This window comes from Tenrec ecaudatus, chromosome 14, assembly GCF_050624435.1.
Source record: "Tenrec ecaudatus isolate mTenEca1 chromosome 14, mTenEca1.hap1, whole genome shotgun sequence".
Lineage (NCBI taxonomy): Eukaryota > Metazoa > Chordata > Mammalia > Afrosoricida > Tenrecidae > Tenrec > Tenrec ecaudatus.
The window spans coordinates 122,952,364-122,972,438 of record NC_134543.1 but is presented as its reverse complement, the minus strand read 5'-3'; positions in this window follow the sequence as shown (position 1 = coordinate 122,972,438).

The following is a 20,075-nucleotide window of genomic DNA, read 5'->3' as shown; positions in this document are numbered from 1 at the left end:
AAAGATGGAATAAAAGAAAACAGAAACAGGGATCTTTCAGGTTTCAAGTTATTAAATTTTTGCAGGCCTTTGAAGTTACCACAGGTGTCAGTCAGTGCCTAGTAGTGCTAGTTATGAGTGACATCAAACCGTTTAGCCAGTGAGACCCCAAAGTGATACCTTCACTCTCACCTGCCTTTGTGGCACTTTTGCTCAGCTCTGTAAGCGCGATCAGATCTGATGATGTGCATGCGTTTTGATACGGGAAGAAGCATAGCAATGGCCTGAATTTAAACATACATATTGCAAATTGAATCGTCTCTCAAACAGCTATGCTGAAGTCCTAGCACCTTAAACTTGTTCATGTGGCCCTGTTTAGAAATGAGTGTTTTCTTTTATTATGATAATAAACTAATATCAGACACTGAGCAGGGTTTAGCAGAGCTTCCAGACTAAGGTCGATGAGCAACAAAGACCTGAAGGTGGACTTTTGAAAATCAGCTACAAAAGCCCTATGGATCACAAAATTCAAAGAAGAGGCAGCTTCATGGCCAGACCAGGAGCTGGTCACTGCATTCTGTCAACATTGATGTTGCCAAGACCCGGGAGGACCTGGAGAAGAAGCGCACTGGATGTTCTACACTGTGGCTTCTATAAGTGCCAAACATGGGGCGGGCATTCTTTGTTCATTCAAGTGCCAATTTATATTTGCATGTAAGTCACTTCCATGGTATATCTGTCTGTACTCGTGATGGCTCCATCAGTCATTCCCAAACACCTTTCAGATACTACTTCACTGTGGGTGTTTTTGAAGATCCCTGCTTCTTCCCCGAAGGCATTCGGATCTTCCAGCCAAATGAATTTGCAGGATCTCCACAGCGAGGGGAACGATTCCGGCCCAAGAAGATGCCATTGAACCTCTAGGACCGTGGTTCTCAACCTTCCGAATGCCGCGACCCTTTCGTACAGTTCCACATGTTGTGATGTGATGACCCCCAACCGTAACATTATTTCGTTGCTGCTTCATCACTGTAATTTTGCTACTGTTATGAATCGGGCAACCCCTGGGAAAGGGTTGTTTGACCCCCAGAGGGGTTGCGACCCACAGGTTGAGATCGGTGGCTCTAGGAGTACTTGCTGCCAACGGTTCCAAACAGTTCACTGCCCCAAAGAGTCAGGGATATACTGAGTCAGGAAGAGGACCTGGATACTCTCCAAGACTTCTTCCTTCTGTTGGCAGAGTTGGTTATGCCCTGGGCTTCTAACCCTGAGGTTGGTAGTGGCTTAAAGGCATAGAAACGATGTCGTCTGCTGTAGGCAGTTTAACGGCCTCAGAGAAAAAGAGGTCGTTCTATTCTGGTCTATAGGGTCACTGTTGGCTGGAATGGGCTTCTGTTTTTTGGTTTGCTTTTTCATTTTCGGGAACAGTGATGGCTCTGTGACAGAATTCTCACCCCCCATGCAAGTACTCAGCGTTTGCTGCCCGCCTAGTGCACCCCTTGGGCAGTCGCCACCCTTCTGTCCATGAAGGCTTCTTGTAGGTTTCTCCGACATTGATCAGGGTTCAGCAGAGCTTCCAGACTAAGGCTGGCTAGAAACAAAGACCTGACGGACTACTGCTGGACACCAACTAGTGAAAGTCCTGTGGACCACAGCCGACTGACCTGCAAGCAATCGTGGGGATGGCATGGGGCCAGGCAGTGTTCCATTGTTAGCACCACGGGGCTGGGGGTGGGAGTGGGGTGGGGATGGTCACTATGAGCCAGGGGTCGGCTTGATGGACACTGACAACAGCAACGACTGTTTATGGTAAGAGATGCAATGGGAAGATCTAAGGTGGAGGTTTAGAAACTGTAGAAAGAGATCTCCGTGAGGGCTGGATCGTTTGGATTGAGCCCCAGTTCCACCTCTTGCTAGCCACCGAGTGTGCTGTCGTCACCTTTCTGAATTTCAATATTCTCTGTGAAATGGAGATCAGCACAGTTTAACATGTTCGTCTTCCTGTGAACATCAGATGAACATGAAAGTACTCTCTAAACCGAAGCGCACTAACCTCTGTATGTTAGAGCAGGGTGCAATTAATCTCTTTTAAAAACCTGTGAACGTGACGGGATGATTCTCGGATGACCTTTTGAAATTTTAAAATGAATTAGGGCCAGTTTGAGACTGATTATTAGTTTATTAAGAGTTAACTGGAAGAAAAAAATATCTGGTTTATATGAGCGTTTCTGGATATGTCAATGCCGCATATGTTCCGTTGGTCTACAATACACACACCCCAACCAGTATTGCAAGATTTAGCAAGAGAGCATGGTATCTGGGCAAGAACCCCATCAGTGTTTGCCTTGACATGAGAAGACTAAACCCAGGGCTACGGCTCAGGCTAAATCACAGAAGAACAAATATGACATGAGACCACTGTTATCGGTGTGCAGTGGGGACAAGTTAAAGACTTTCGTACCCAAGATTGCCAGAGGCAGGGTGGGGAGGTGTGGCAGCGCACGAGAATGAAGAAGAAGCAATGGGCTAGACTGCTGATGGGCGTTTCCTTGGGTGAAATGAAACTTGCAGTCCACAAGAGGAAGAAGAGAAATCGGAAAGCCGACGAGGAGCAAACTATTGGGGGATTGGTGAGTGTTAAAACTGTTGAATGGATGATTTGAAATGTAACCCCCACCTGATTTATGATTCAAAAACGAGCTCAAGCTTGGGGTGGCTGGCACGTGAGGTTTGAATCCTGGCCTGGTTGGATCACAGTTGGGGGGCTGGTGCAACTTTTAAGGCGTCCTCGTATTTTTAAGGCGTCCTCGTTATATTTCAGCACCCCAGAGTTCTACCTCCTCCATAGGTTAGAGCGAACACGAATTAAAAGAATGGCCGTGCAAACTCTTAGAAACGTGTCCAGTGCTGCAGACATAGTTTAGTTGCTGTCGTCATGAGAGTCCTGGTATTCGTTCCTGGACTGACAGCAATCGCCCCCTTACCTGGGTGGTGATGTGCGACAGCATTCCACAGAGTGGTGCATTAGAACAGCATGTAAAAGACCAGGGGCCCCAATCACGCCTCCAGAGTGTGCAGTCTGCCTGGTTCCACACCAACACCCACAGTGCCCTTGAACAAATGACAATACTATTCCATCTGGAGATAGAAATGACAGTTACGTTAATGTCATAAGGATATCACTGCCATTGAGTTGATCTGACTCAGAGGCATCCTCTAGGACGGGGTAGAGCTGAAACGGTTACCCCTTTCAGGAGTTGAAAACCTCATCCTTCTGCTGCGGAGTAGTTTCAGATTGCTGGTCTTGCAGTTAGCAGCACAAAGCATCAGCACTAAATCGCCAAGGCTCCAAGGACATTTAAGAGGCAGGAAGAATGGGTCAGAAAAGAGTGTAGAGGCTTGGCACGTCATGGCGTGGCTATTAGTTGACCTCAAGTTGACTCTGACTGGTGGTGTGACCATCTGTAAAATAGAATAAATTGTTAACTCTTTGATATGCCGTTAGCATATTTGAGTCCTTTGGTGTAGCTTTTGTCCCTTGTTTGTGCTGACCTTGGACTTTACCTAACGCAGTGTTCTTTTCAAGACTCCCTGGTGGTGCTGTGGAATAGGTTGGACTACTGACCACAAGGATCCTGGGTCAAACTCACTAATCACTTCTCACGAGGAAGATGAGACTGCTTGCTCCCATAAAGATTGATAGTCTATACAATCCCGTGTAGGGTCACTATGAGTCAGAATTCACTCAGTGGGTTTGGTTTTGCTTAGGTGTTGTTTTCTAGCAATTGGTTTTTCTTGATGGCAAGTCCAAAATTGTCACTGTAGTTGAATCAATTCTGACTCATTGCAGAGTTCTACTCACAGGGCGCAGAACTGACCCCTGTGAGTTTCTGAGACGATAATGCATTATACCAGGAGAAAGCCTGGCCTTTCTTCCGAGGCGTGGCAGGTGCTTTGAAACTGCCGACTTTGCGTTTATCAGCCCGCCCTGTAACCTGCTGTGCTCCCAGGGTTCAGGTCCGACGTAAGCAAGTTGAAGTCCTGTCATCCTCACTTCTCAGGAGTATCTGTTGTCTTCCAGGACCTGGTACATGTCCTTTCTTTTGATCAGTGTGTACTTTGTGAGCCCACTATTTCTAAAGAGCCTCCTTTCATGTTCCCATTCCAGACTTGCCTAAGGAAATGCCGAGATCCTGGTTGGGTGGGGGCGGGGGCGCAGCACATAGAAGTTATTGATTTTTCATTAGCTACTTTATGTATGCAGGTTTTGCAACGGAGAGGATTTTTTAAAGCTCATTTCTCACCCTGTGCCTTTGCTAGCTGAATCACCTCAAGACATGATTGTTTCTTGTTACCTTTGTGTGTGTGTGTGTGTGTGTGTGTGTGTGTGTGTGAAACCTACTGACATAGGAGGCATCTTGAACTAAAAGAATCTGCTTTTATTTTGCTCATCCATTTTTAGACAGTTGACTGGGGAAGGTAGGACGTGGGCCTCTGGGGCCTGTGCCCCCAAGTCCACCACAAGCCCACTGAGCCCTTGAGCAGGCCATCCCAGCCGGCTTCCTCCTGCTGTCCGGTGATAAGAGGATACATGTATTAAGACTATGCTTCAAGAACCAAAATTGCCCCTGGCTTCAATTTGGAGGGGATTTTTTTTTTTTCGTTCAGAAACACAATAGGACCACAATCATGGTGAGACTAATGGGTAGGTTCTTGGGAGATTGTTTGAGGGGGCCTACAAAGGGCAGAATTCAAGTGGGAAATTCTCCATTACTACGGGTAGTATCATCATCATTATTTTTTTAAAGAAAACTCCAATCTGCATGGCTGTTCTAGATCGGAGAGGAGGGGTGGCAGGCCTCCTTTACAGACAGCCGTGTGAACAATGCACAGCAGTCACCTCTCCAGTCCCCCTTAAAGCTTTTGTGTCCCACATTGATGGTCCTCATCAGGAACGTCTAGATTTCCAAATACTTTTCAGAATTTGTATTCCCCCCAGGGACAAACTAAGCAAATAGAACCATTTAACTGACACTCACATGAACGGAATAGAAGCTTGCAGTTCTTTCTTTTTCCATCCAGACACCACATCCCCTCCCAACTCTGTCTACCGATCTGTCTCCTCTTTGGCCCCTTAGGGGACGACACCTTCCTTTGGGACGGGAATAATGTCTTATTGCTGTCCACATTGCAATGCTCTGTGCCTGGCCCAGCACATTGCAAATATTTAGCAAGCATTAGTTAAATGAGTTAATAAATTACTAATATCTGGTATCTTTCCAGATTTCATAGTCTGATTCTTGCTCCCAAATATTAGCTATTATTTTTTCAGTTTTGCCGTAACTTCTGGCATTGTCTCCTGCCTGATGAAGACTCTATTAAGGCATTTATTGAGTGTAGCTATGCATGTTGATCTCGCTCTCTCTCTCATTGATCAAGACAGACATAGCCCCTGCCTTCACAAACCTTACAGTCTATATCGGGAGAAGGATATGAAACAGATAATCACAAAGGAGACAATTGATTTTAAATTGAGGTTGAGGTGTTGGTAAAGCCAAGAGTGCATGAGTGAGAGGAGATTATTCTGAAAGGGTAGCTGGGGTCTTTCTACTGGCAAGTCAAGAGTTAAAGCCAGCCAAGTTGAAGACTCACTGAATTGTCTCTCCTGAGACCATCCCTTCTTAAATTCATTTCTGCCAATCATAATGTCCTACTTAGGTGAGTTTGCTCAGCTATTATCTCTGTCTCCGTAACATAATCTTCTTCCCTCTCCTACCTTTGCTGCCATCTTATTTTATCCTAATGGATCACACTTCCCTCTGTATCTGACTCAACATCATTTTGTTTAACTTTCTCACCGAGCCACCTCTCTCATTTCCCTCTTTCTGTTTTTGTAGTGTTGGGTTTTTTTTTTTTTTGCCCTGCATAGGTAGCTAGCCTTTCTACCACTTGCTCATTAAGTAAGAGGACCCAGTGGATTATAGAGAAAAGAGACGTATCTTTGAAGACAGTCAATATTGAGCTGTAGCTCCAGGAATAGAAGGTTGTGTGACCATCAGTAGTTTACAACTCCAATAGCTTGTATAAAAATAGCTCTTACTATGTGTTAGATGCTATTTGCTCATACATTTCTCACAATATTTCTATGAGATGTAATAATAAAAGGGGATGCAAAACCAAAAAATGCTCCTATGGGTGGAGCTTTGTAGTACACATTTCCCCACCAGACAAGCATCTAGCAACTTTATCGGAGTTAGTACATCTAGTGGCATTGCTTAAAAACGTTTCCCTCTGATCACAGTGAATTTTTTCCTAAGAGCAATTTCACTTGAACTTCATTTTTTTGTGATGGCTGATGGAAGAGAACAGCATGTGGCTGTGAAATTTTGTTTCCTCTGGGGAAGAATGCCCCAGAAGCTGTTGTGATGTTGAACACAGCTTCCAAGGACAGGGCTGTGGGGAAAACTCAAGTATGTGAATGGTTTTCTTGTTTCAAAAGTGGCGAATTGTCGATTGATGGCAAACCTCGTTCTGGACACCCGCTCACTTCCTGAACAGAGGAAAATGTTGACTCCTAGTGAATTTGGAGTTCATTCCACCGGGTCAGACTGTTAATCAAGCTTTCTATTTAGAGGTTCTGAAAAGATAGCATAGCAGTGTGCTACAAAAACAGGCCTGATTTGTGGGAGACTGGCAACTGGTTTTGCCACCATGACAATGCACCTGCTCACACAGCTATCTCAGTTCACCAGTTTTTAGCAAAAAATAACATGCCTCTCTCACCCCATTTTTGGAAGGTACCCCCTCATGGATATAAAAGGATGGGTTTATAAAGCAAGAAGGAATATAATGGCTAATTAGTTCACATAGTACAGAGGGCTCAGTTTAACTCACTTTCGTCGAAGAGTATTCCACTGGAGGTCCTACAGCTCCTGCTGGCTGCCAGTCAAGGAAGAAGAAAGCTGACAGCAAGACAGACAGGGGTGGGTAGCAACAGTCAGTAGCACCAGGAGCCTAGCAACCTGGCCCACCAGCCTCAAGCTCAAGTAGTGTGTGCACCAGCAGCTTGGCAAAGCGGGTCTCAAAGGAGCCACAAGCTCTAGAAATACAATCCATGGGTTGGCCCGGCCCAATTTCATGCAGTACATGGTTGAGGCAAACAACTAGCTGGAGCAACAGCACGCTGGTGTGATCACAAGGAAGGAAGAAAGAAAGAGAGGATGCCGGGTGCAGGCAGTATTTACCTCAGTCACCCTCCAATTAAGCTATGACCTGATTAAACTCTGCCCATATGTTCCTACCGAGGCCTAGTTGGCGCAATAAACCTATCAATCACACCCAGGTCTGGAACTTCCCTGCTTATAGGTATCTGAAGGCTACACCTCTAGTTCCTTGTTGGAGGAATTGTGGTGTGAGGAGCAATAGAGATGTGACGTCATTGGGTCCAGGAGAGGATGAGGACTCCTTTAGATTAGTGGTTCTTAATTGCAGCAATTAAGTCTTCCTTGCAGGAGGACCTTGAACATATCTGGAGACGTTTTTGGTTGCCACAACCAGAGAAGGGTACTACTGGAATCTAGTGTGTAGATGCCAGGGATGGATGCTACTAAGCATCTTACAATGCAGGACAATCCTCCAAACGAATCATGGTTTGGCTCCAAATGCCAAGGTCGAGACACTTTCCTTTAGAAAGAATTTCAAGCAGTCCTCCTTTCTGTAGTCCCTCTGCTGCCTTTTGACAAACCTGGCGTTTCTAGTTTTTAAACTCTGCCAAGCCTAAAAAGCCTTGAAAACCTCATGCAGAAGTTCTGCTCTGCACACAGGGGTCCCCAGCAGTCAGAACCAACCCACTGGCCACTAACAAAGACCTTGCATGAAGTAGCTGGCTTTTCCTAGATGCCTTCAGCCCTTTGGGGCACTTATGTCCCGAATCTTCCTCATGCATCAGTTTCCCCACCTTCCTAAGTACATTTTAGCATCGTTCGCTGGTCTACTGATGTCTTCCAGTCTACCTTCTTTGTCCATGTGACCTTGAACTTGTTTTTTTATTCCTTTACTATCTTCATAGTTGGAGTTTGAGGGAGAGCCAAAATAAATATGTGTGTCCAATCTCTCATGTTTAACCAGGAGTTTACAGTCTTCCCAAGACACTTAAAGAACTATTTTCTTACTTGCTTTTTACAACCTGGGGTCATGAACTACCTGTTCTCCTGTGTTTATACATAAAGAGTCTGTGAAGCCCAGAGCCTGGTAAAATGTTAGTTAAGGAGGATGGAGCCAAGGGTGTTTTGTTCTTCTTTGACAATGTACTTGGCGTGATCAATGGAAATAGCCGTCCATGAACACAGAACAAGAGATGCTTAGGCGCAAGAGCTACAAGGACCCTGGAGAGCATCTCATTGGCCACTGCTTCCTACCCTCAATCATATCTCTTCACACGCCCTGTCATCTCCATCTGCCCCAGTAAAAAATAAATAAAGCCCACTGCCACGTTGATGCTGACTCACACCTGCGACTACGGAGATTTTCTGGGAGCACATAGCCCGCTCTTTCTCTAGTTTTCATTAAAAGATACATTTTCAAAGCAGAAATTCTATTTGGTTTTATGGAAAAAATGTCATGTCATTACTGTAAATGTAATGGCAGCGTCACGAGCCATAATTAGAAGAGGCCTTGCAAGACATATGTATGGTTGGTAGTTTATAAATTCTAGCTAGATACTATCTACCAAAATTTCTAAGCTTAAGATGTTTTTTCCCTTAAAATAAAAGGGGAAACTAGTAAGGAGCTAGAGTGGTGTGAAAGATACCATCAGCATGCATACACCACGATATAAAACAAATACTGAAACAAAATGGAAATGAGGGATGGCGTCCTCCTAATGTGAGTTCCTGTTATCCACAGCTCTCAACCCGCAGGTCTGCAGTGTTAAGCATTTTGCCCTTTTGAAAATGTGGAGCATGTCCAAATTTTCCTCTTCAAATAATGAATCAAAGGAGGAGGGGGGCAGGGGGCAGGAAGGTGGGCGGGGGTGGGGGGAATCTCCTTCCCCCCGCTGCATCACTTTAATAGTCCGTTCCAGGACTCCAGGCGGTGTTTCCCCTCCTGTACGCTCCCAATTTCCCAGAGAAACACAAACGTTAATGAGGCCTTTTCAAAAGCACTGAGTGACAAAATGCAAAATCAGAAAACGTGAGGCCTGTTTCCCTTCCTCCTCCCTCTGTCACAGAAGCAGTAACACCAAAGGATGCTTAAACTTATGTGACTGTGCCATGGTAGCTCTCCCCCACCCCCGCCTTCCTTCGGATCATTTTTCTGTTAAGGATTGTTTTCCTTTTGAAAATATGTTTTAGCTACTCTTTCACAACATTATCCACACTCTACAGAAAGGAAGCTTATTAAAAGTTAAAGGGGAGTGCAGAAAATAGCACTGACGTAGCAGCTGAACAAAGGGATGCATATGGCAGAATAGCTGAGAATTCTGCCTTTATTAATTAAATGACAACATAACAGGTTCCGTTTTCATATACATTTTTAACCACACAGATTCAGAAATAGATATTGAGCAGTCATGGTCCTGAAAATATAAATCATATTTCGACTTGGAGTTTAAAGAAAAAGAAGGCAAAAAAAGCAAGCATCTGGAATAATTAATTCAACTCTCCAAAGCTATGAGAGAGAGAGAGAAATTCACACAAAGAAACAAAACCAAGGAAGCAAAGTAATTCCCCCAATTTCATGGACTCTTATTCCTTCAGTCTTTATTTCTAGATGCATTCCAAACCTACTTTCATTTCTATAATCAGGTTATTTTTTTCTAATTAGAGTGCTCCATAATAGGGGAAGCTTGGGGAGCCTAATCATTGTTGCATATATATATATATATATATATATATATATATATATATATATATATATATTCCACAATGAATATATATATATTCAAAAAAAGAAAATGGCTTATTATATATATATAGTCATTTTTCTTTTTTTTAATGTGGTACAGTTCATCTAAGTATACTAATCCCTAGGTTCTTTGCAAATTCTGTTGTATTTCTTATTCATGTCCACACTGAGAGATAAAGTCTTGGGCATGATAGACATGGTACTGGCCCATGTAGAGCCCTCTATCTTTAAAAGCAGGCCTGTGGGCTCTTTTGCACAGAAGTGTCCTGTGACTGAGTCAAGGTGTCCACCTGAGCTGACAGAGAGTTTCCAGTCAATGGTCAGCACCAGGAATCTCATCAGAACATCTATTAAAATTGGCACTCATAATGCAGGGCTGCAGCAGACCCACAGGAGAGGAGATGCACTCAACAGAGAAATTGTTTGGGCTCCATGGGGACTGAAGAGAGATCTGGGCCCTTAACTCTGGACAGCTCCCAAATTCAAGACTTCAATTCAAGTTCAACTTCATTTGCATTCATGCTAACGCTCCCTCTTTTCTAACAGTGGGCTGAAGAGGTTCTGTTGCCTAACAGGTAGGTAAATAGTAGGCCACTCTACAGATCAGGAAGCAGAAACAATGAGACAGTCTGTAAAAATCAAACATAAAAGGGGGTGTTTCCCCCCCCCCCCAAAAAAAAAAGCTGGAGAAAGCATCACTGGGTGGAGCTTTTGTAGTATGCATTTTTCCCACTAGGAGAGCATCTAGCAACTTCCTCTGAGCCACCACAACAATGCATCTGCTCATGCAGCCCTCTCAGGGAGCCAGTTTTTGACCTAAAAGCAGAATGCCTCTCTTGCCTCATTGTCCTTACTCACCTAACCTCACTGCATGCAACTTCTTTTTTGTCTCCATGAAGCAAGAGGAACAGGAAAAGAGAGCAATTTTACGACATAGAAAGAGGTAAAGACAAAAACCAGGGAGGTGCTGTCTGCCATCCAAACGGATGAATTTGAAAAATGTTTCCAAGGCGGAAATCGCAGATTTGACAAATGTATTCAATAGAAGGTGATAAGGTTATTTGGGGGGGGGGAATTAAATACATAGTCATGAAAAAAACTTTGGGGGCAGGGGTACCCTCTCTTATCATTCAATTTCAGGCCTGTCTTTGTTCCAGTCTAGTGCTCTGTTCATCACTCCATGTCACACCTCTAAGTTTATCACCTGAGACCTTTTCCCAGCATCTCACACATAGGTCTGTTATAGAGATTTGCAAATACTTGTCTATAGACAGATATGTGTACGTTCAAAGATCCTCAGAAGAAATGCGCTTCCCATTACTCTCCTTTTCTGTTTCTTTCCTGGAGAAGAACATCATGCTTGGTAAATTGGAGGGGCTTTGAAAAAGAGGAGATGGGTTAACACAGTGGCAGCACTAAAGATCTCCAGCATAGGATGGTTGTGAGGACGGCAGGACAGGGCAGCATTTCATTCTGTTGTGCATCAGGTCAGTATAGGTCAGAGTGGTCTAGAGGCCACCTAACAACAGCAACATCAAGATTACTTCTTGAAGTCTCAAGTTGATGCAAGGTGACCTGTTCCTAAAGAGTTTGAAAGAGAAACAATAAAGCAAACGATAAATAACAACAAAACCACTACTGACACCTGAGAACGTTTGCCTTTTTAGCATGCAAGATAACATAGATATTATTCACAAACAAGATGAGTACCAAGAAGATCTTAAGAAATGATCCCTAAAATGTCACACGAGGAATGGGTATAATGGGAAAATGAAGGCGTTTGGGGGAAAACCACTGATAAACATTCTATAGGAATAAAGTGCACAAAGGTGAAAGAACGGAGAAGAACCATATGAACCAGATATTCTGTACAATAACAGAACAATCAAGAAAGCTAGAGAAATCCAACCAAAGTGACAGTCACTATCAAATTAATCATATAATCTGCCCAGACATTAAAATTAACATGTATAGAATGCCAAGATTTAAAGCAGAAATTAAGCACTACTCAGTACTCACTGCTCTCAAGTCAATGATGACTCATAGCAACCTGTAAGATGGGTAGAACAACCTCTTTGGGGTTTTTGAGCCTTTACATCTTGCCACGAAATTTACATTTAGCCATGAAATCTATACCACTCAAGCAGAAAATATAAATATGAAAGATTTTTGAATTTAAATACATTAAAATGATCACTCAGTAGATGGGCTGAATTTTCGATTGGATACCATTAAAGGAAAATTTAACAATGAACTAAAGAGACAAATGAAAAGGCACTAAATTAATTAACCTCACTAATTATCAAAAACTTACAAATTTGTAGTAACTTAATTTTAAAAACAACTTTAATATGCATCAGAGAAGCGATAAAATTAGGTCCAGCCATAACATTGACTATTTGATACTACTTCTAATGAATGCAACTACAATTATCTATGTATTAACATAAATTTATTTCAGACTTTTTTGAGATGTACAGTATGATACTATTTAAATTCATTTGGGAAAATATAGGAAGCAATTGTATATATTGTTTAAGACATTTATGTATAATAAAAGTATAAAATTATGCAAGGGTGTGAAAACGCCACATTCAGAATGGCTGTTCCAACTGGAGAGGAAGGGAGGGAGATGAAAACCTCCGTGAGAGATATCTGTACCTTTCATTTTATAGGAATTTTCAGAAAGTAGAAACACAGTAAAACACAGTAAAATGTAACTTCAAATGTACCTAATAATGCCGTTCAGAAATTCTCTTAATGTTTCTCTTGCCCTTCCACACAGATCTACTGATGTTTCTGAAATGATTGAACATAACTAGCAAACATCAGGCTGGTTTACCTATAAATACTTGACTAGATGCGTTTACCCAATCAAGACTTTTTAAAAGCATACGTCCTATGCCATCTCGTCCTTTTAAACAAAATTATCAATAATTCCTAAATAATGACCTCTGAAGATGTCCACCTTCTAATTCCCTTTCCACATGGATGCTAGCTGGTATAGAGGATGTGATTATGTTAATGATTTTGAGGTGGGAGAGCATCCTGAATTCACTGCAATCCACTTATAAAAGGGAAGCAGGTGTCAGAGACCCAGAACCCACCTGTAGGCAATAGAACATCCCCTCACAGAAGGGGCCACAAGGAAGGAATGAGTCAATCAGGGTGCAGTCTAGCACCCATGAAACACGCAATGTTCCTCTGGTTCCTTGAGGCTTCCTCATCCCCCACTGTCATGACCCCAGCCCTGCCTTTCAGTTTTGGCTAGACCAGAGCATGTACACTGGCTGGTAGAGATAAGAGCTTATGACACACCGAATCCAGGTCAGATAAACTCCTCGGGAACAGAATTGGGAGTAGCAATACCAGGACAGCAGGGAGAAGGTGGGGGGAGGTCAGGGCAACTGATCTCAATGATCGACGCATAGTCCTACCCCACCCTGAACCCACCCCTCCGGGGGGGGGATGAACAACAGAAACATGGGTGAAGGGAGACAGCCATCGGTGTACGATATGAAAACAATAAAATTTATAATTATCAAGGGGTCACGAGGGTGGGAAGGAGGGGAAAAAGAGGAGTTGATACCAAGGGCTCAAATAGAAAGTGAATGGTTAGAAAATGCTGATGGCAACTTATGAACAAAATGCTTGAAACAATTGATGTATGGAATATTTTAAAAGCTGTAAGAGCCCCAAGTAAAATGATTTTTTTAATAAATGAATAAATATCAGGGAGGTGGGGTGGGGGTGGGTGGGTTATAATCATCAGCGAAGGTAATAGGGCCCCAAAGCAGAGACAGATGAAAAGATGGTATAAAACTAGCTATAAAGGTGGAGGAAGGGGTCATGAGGCAAGAAATGCAGGTAGCTTCTGGAAGCTTGAAAAATCAAGGCAAAGGATTATTCCTAGAGTCTGCAGGGAAAAAAATGCAGACCTGCTGACCTTTGATTGTTCATCCAGCAAAGGTCATTTTGAACTGCTGATCCCCAGAACTATAATTAATTTGTATTGTTGTAAATCATTACGGTTGCAGCAACTTGTTAGAGCCACAACAGGACACTAACACACTCTCTTAGTGTCATCTGATCAAAATGCCATGCTTAAATTCCCCCAGTTGTCTTGGAAATGCCGCTTTATAGCCTTGTTCCTTAATAGAAGGAGGGCTAAATTAGGTACCTGAGCCAACATTTTATGTGAACCGGACACACTTAATTGACCTGTAATATTGTTTGCCGTTTTTTAGTCTGAATTTAAAGACCACCTCAAGAATAGGTTTGCCTCAAGGTCAGATGAGTGGTAGGAGGGACAAAGGACAGCACACAGAACGTCGAATGCCACCAACCAGCTAGAGAAGGGAGAGCAGTGCCAGCATTCATGTCAGAAGAGACTTGCTTTCGAATAAAGAGTAGCCAGAGTGAACATGCTTTGGGCATGTTAGCAGGAGAGATCAGTCCCTGGAAAAGGACATCATGCTTGGTAAAGTAGAAGGGCAGCAAAAATTTTAAAAAACCTCGACAAGATGGACTGACACCCTGGCTGACAGAATGGACTCAAATGGAACCATTCGGAGGATGACGCTGACTGGGTTAGTGCTTCGTCCTGTGCCTAAGAATCCAAATGGGCCCCGTGACACCTGACAACCACAAAAGGAACAGCTGAAATGATGAAGCCAAAGAGCCAGAAAGAAGATTTCACAGGGCAGCTCAAGTACACAGCGTGGGATCATGAAAGTCAGAAGGGAAGAACTCTTGGCATTTCTCGATTGAAAGAACTAACTAAAAGATTCAAGCCTCAAGTTCTATTATTAAGGGACTCTATGGGCAAACTATTGAACAATGGAGGAAGCATCAAACGAAGATGGGTGGAATACACAGAGATAACAGACCCAAAAGAATTGGTCGATATTCAAACATTTCAGGAGGAAACATATGATCAAGAAGGAATGGTGCTGAAGGAAGAAATCTAAGCTTCACAAAGTTTCCAAGAACTGGCAGAATAGCTGTTGAAATGTGGCAACAAATGGATACAGTGTTACAAGCACTCACCCATTTATGCCAAGACATTTGGAAGACAGCTACTTGACTAACGGATTGGAAGATATCTCTATTTCTGCCCATTTCAAAAAAGGGCAACCCCATAAGATGCAGAAATTAAGAACAATATCATTAATATCACCTGCAAGTAAAATTGTGCTGAGGTTAATTTAAAAAATGGTTGCAGTAGTACATTGACAGTGAATTGCCAGAATTTCAAACTGGATTCAGAAGAGGGTATAGAAAGATGGGTTTCATTGCTAAACATATATAAACATAAACAAAGCATATATAAACCATTAAATTGCCTTCGCAATATATTTAATGGTGTGGGCGATCACAAATTATGGATAACACTAAGAGGAATGGGAATTCAAGAATATTTCATTGTTCTCACACAGAACCTGTGCACAGACCGGATCAGTTGCCAGACACAGAAGGAAGATACTGCCTGGCTTAAAAGGAGGAAAGGTGTTTGTCGGCATTGTACCCTTTCAGCATATTTTTTTTTAAATCTCTCTGCGGAGCAAATGATCCACGAAGCTGGAAGAAGACTCGTTTACAGCCTGCAATATACAAATGACACAACCTGACTCAGACACTTTCTAATGAAGATCAAAGAATATAAAATTCTATATGGATTACAACTTAATGTAAGGAAAACAAAAACTTCTCACAACTGGTCTGGTAAGCAGCATCATATTAAATAGAGCAAGAATTAAAATTGTCAAGGACTTCATTTTCCTTGGATCCATAAGCAATGCCTGTAGACACAGTAGTCAGTAAATCCAATGACATATTGCACCAGATCTATCTGCTACAAACATTCTCATTAAAGGGGGAACAAAGTCACTTTGAGGATGAAGTTATTCCTGACCCAAGCAATGCTATTTTCAATCTCAGGTATACGGGGAAATCAAACCTGGATTCAGGAAGACCAAAGAAGAACGGGCACATTTGAATCGTGGAGTTGGTGGAGAATATTGAAATGACTTTGGACTGCCAGAAGATGATACATCTATCTTGGAAAAAGGACAGCCATAATGCTCCTTAGAAGCAAGGGTGGCAAGAATTTGTCTCATGTACTTGGACCATGCTCTCAGGAAGCACCAATCTTCGGAGAAGAACTTGGTAGAACTGGGTCAGTGAAAACGAGGGAGATAGCCAGTCATATGGACCGACACAATGGCCGCAATCATGGACTCAGAGAGAGTGAGAATTGTGAGGATGCACATACATAGGGTCACTATAACTTGGAACTAACACAATGACACCAAACATTATGAGAAGTTGTCACCAGCATCGTACCTCAGGGGTGTTTGCTAACATCTAAAATAGTAAACATAAAACACTCTGAAAAGTTTAGTATACTATACAAATTCACATAGAAGGTGTCTGATGATTTCAACCATCCAAATAATATTCAGTGAGTTATTCTAATACACAGGACATTGCCCAGCAGAGGTGGGCCACTAGTTTGAAAAGATCTGATTCCTGACAGCAGTGGGCTGACCCTTCAGTTGTGACAAACTGGCCTCCTCTCAGGAATGTGACCATGAAACATTGGAAACTTCACCTGAATCTAAACCAGTTCAGAGGCTGATTATGGCCAATTACCAAGCAGGTGCTCTTAGGGCATTTACTTAAGCTCCAAGGTTTTTTGTATTCTCTGTAGAATTGATAGAGTCATGAAAAAATTAATCTCTGTCCACTGTTGGGGGAAAAAAGGTGAGTTGGATCCTCTTCTGCTAGTTTCCTACTATTATTCGATCTAGATCCATGAATTCCCAGTATCAAATTATCTAAGTGGGTCAGACCACTATCCACTAGAGATTGGTAGCTTAAAGAAGACCCTAGGATTTGATCTTGGCCTTAACTCTAAACTGTGGGAAGGAGAAAGGAAGGAGGAAGCCTCTCCAAGAATAGATAATAGGAAGAGGGGAGGCAGGCTCACCTTAGTAGTCTGACAGCCAGGAGGACAACATGAACAGCAGGCAAGCTTCACAAAGGGCAGTAGCAGAGGAGACGTTGAGGACAGAGAACCCGCAGCCAGGCCATGGGATGTTCCTCATTATTAACTATTCTTTCATTCATTAGCCACATTGGATCACCTACCATATGCCACAACGAATTCTTCCCTTTCCCGCTGCTGCTGCTGCTGCTGCTGCTGCTGCTGCTGCTTCTGTATAGATCTTTAAACTCTACTTGACTTTTGGAATTACAGAGCCTAAAAAAAAAAAATCTCATGCAAGCAAACTTCATAAATCCCAGACGATGGTCTCATGACAGAGAGCAGAGCATGCGGAGGCTGCTGCCAGAGGCTGCTTCACCATTCCTGCTCTAAATCTCTCCTCAATCCCCACCACTGCCTGCACGGAATGTCCCAAGCAGAAGCGTTATGGCCTCATTCACCTTCATCTCTTTGTTCTTCTTTGACCCTTGCATCAGCATGCATCATCTGGTTCCATAGCCCCTCAAGGTTTCCCATCGGCATGCGTCATCTTGTTCCCTAGTCCCTGTGAGGGAGCCAACTCTTAGAGACGCCTTCTCTAGGCTCTACGCTCAGGAGGACCAGAGTAGGGAGACAGGAACTGGGACTTGTTTCCGGGGACTAAAGTCTGGTTTCCTTTCCCTTGGTCATGGAGATTAGTAAATTGCCAAGGTTGTAGTGTTAGCTGTTAAGGTTCGGAGCAGGAAAAGAACCCACAGAAAGACAGCAAATATAGAAAATTAGCTCCCACCATCACAGAGAGGCTGGAGGCATGAGGACTATGCTGGGACCCCCAGAATGACCCCCCAGCACTGCTTAACCACTTTCTCTGCAACACTCAAGGGGCTGCCATGGGGAATCGAGGACCACTCCTTAGTCACTGAGGTCCAGGTGCAAATGACCAGCACCACTGCTACCCCCACCCAGGGAGAGGGTCGGCGATGTCATGCAGAAGAAGAACCACTCATTAGAGAGTGGAAACAGAAAGCAAGCAAATCACTTCCATTTCCCAAATCTCTCACTGCAACGTGGTCTCACTACATCTGGGAATTGTAGTCTAAATTTCCCAGTCTCCGGAGTTGTAGAATGGGATGCTAGGAGAAGGTAGGGGTGGAGCCAATCAACCTTCTCTAACACGTGTCAAGATTCCAGAAGTGTCCACTATCAGAGCTCCATTGTTGGGGGCCCCGGTAAAATGTTCTGAACTCTGCATGCAGTGTTGGAGCCAACTCCCAGCTCCATTCCTAATCAAGGTATGAGGTGAGGAAATCGTTGTATTTCTTGGAGTCTGCATTTCCTTATCTGGAAAATACATTTAAAAACCCAAGTAGCCAGCAAGGAGGTTAAGTATGGGAAAAGATAGGGTAGTAAAAAAAAAAAAGGAACCCCCACTCAATTGAATCCCAATGGACTTCAGCCCCCTTCCTCTTTCTTCTATCAGAGCTACAAACATCCCCAGAAGAGCTAAGAAATGTCCTGGTCACCGTGTCAATGGAAGTTGGTATTCTAGATTTCTGTTGCTGGCGGTGGAATAAGCCGTAGGGTAGCAATGTCAGAAGGTAGCTGAGAGGATTTAACCCTGTGCTCAATGGCTATAAATATGTAGGCAAGGTGCTCGATTTATTTCATAAACAAAGGTTTAATTGATTTGAGTACACAATGGAGATAAAAGCACCAGGTGAAAGATGGCATTTACTGCTTGCTAGAGAAATCACAGCCTTGTCCAGACACAGCCTGCTGGTTCTCAGCATCACTTCCCTCTTCTCAACCATAAAGCAAAGCTTACTCATGGAAGTCCCGGGAGCCAGGCCTGCTCGTTTGCTGGCAAAACCAATCATTTTCTCCATCACAATAATCAGTTATCCCGTCCAATACCACACACAGTCTCTTCCCTCACACTGGTGATTAATCTTTTTAAATTCTCTTAACGTTTACCAGGAACTTAGACTTGGCCAGACACTGGGCTGCTTTGGGGGAAATGAAAAGATTGATCAGCACAACATCTCTGTCTACATAAGGATACAAGTATATCAGAACCGGAATCCTCTTCCTGCTGTCACTGCAGTTCCGTGCATCCTGATTGCCAACATGCCCGTGGGTTTAATGCCCACTTGCCCACTTCAAGTACGCTGATGACTCCACACCTCTTTGAACGCAGGCATCCAAATGTCCACTTACCATCTTACCTTACAGGTCTAGGAAACATCTGAAATTTAGATGTCTAGCACAGAATTCTTGACCCACCCCTATCCAGGTTGCTCCATCTCAGTGGTGGTACCCCCACCCCTCCTTTCCTTTGTCCTGCTAGAAATCACCTTTGACTCCTCTCATATCCAACCTATATCCAGGTCCTGCAGGTTCAAACTCACATTTGTGTCCTATCTCTACTGCTGCCTTTTAGGTAAGACCGCATAATCTCTGGTCTTAGCTATGCAATGGCTTCCTACCTAGTCACCCTCTCTCCTTTCTTATTTCTTCTAATTCATTCTCACAGATCAATGGTGTGATCTTTTAATCATGAGCACTACAGCATATAAATCTTCTGGTTGAGCCTAAAATGATGTCCTAGTACATTTAGAGTGAAATTCAATGTACTTCCTTACCATGAGGTTCTCTTGTCTGGATGATCTTGTGGTATTACCCACTTTGGGCAACACTGACTTAGATGCAGTCAAAGAAGTTATTTCTTGCTCATGCCTGGGAGCATGGCCGGGTCCAGGGACCAATGACTCAGACGAGGCTTGAGGTCAAGATGAGGGGGCATTTGAGGCAATAATGTCACAAGTATACTGGACCCAGATAGATTCCCATGCATCTCAGAGAGCACTAATTCAGGGTCCCAGCATTCCAACAGGTGAGAGGTCAGGGAAGACCAGAGGACAGACTGGAATCCCCACTCCTGCCTTCTGAAATAATATAATAACTCCTGAAACCTGCTGTTTTGGAAAGGGGGGTATTAGTCTGGGTACATTAGAGAAACAAATCCACAGAAACTCATAAGAGAGAGAGAGTTTTATATAAAGGTTAAGTGCACATCAAGAAAGCATCCCAACCTAGTGCTGCCCAAGCCCACAAGTCCAACATTAACCCATATGTCCAACACCAATCCACAAAATCCTCCTCCATCTCACAAAACAGAGGCAATGATGCCAACTGCAGGAGG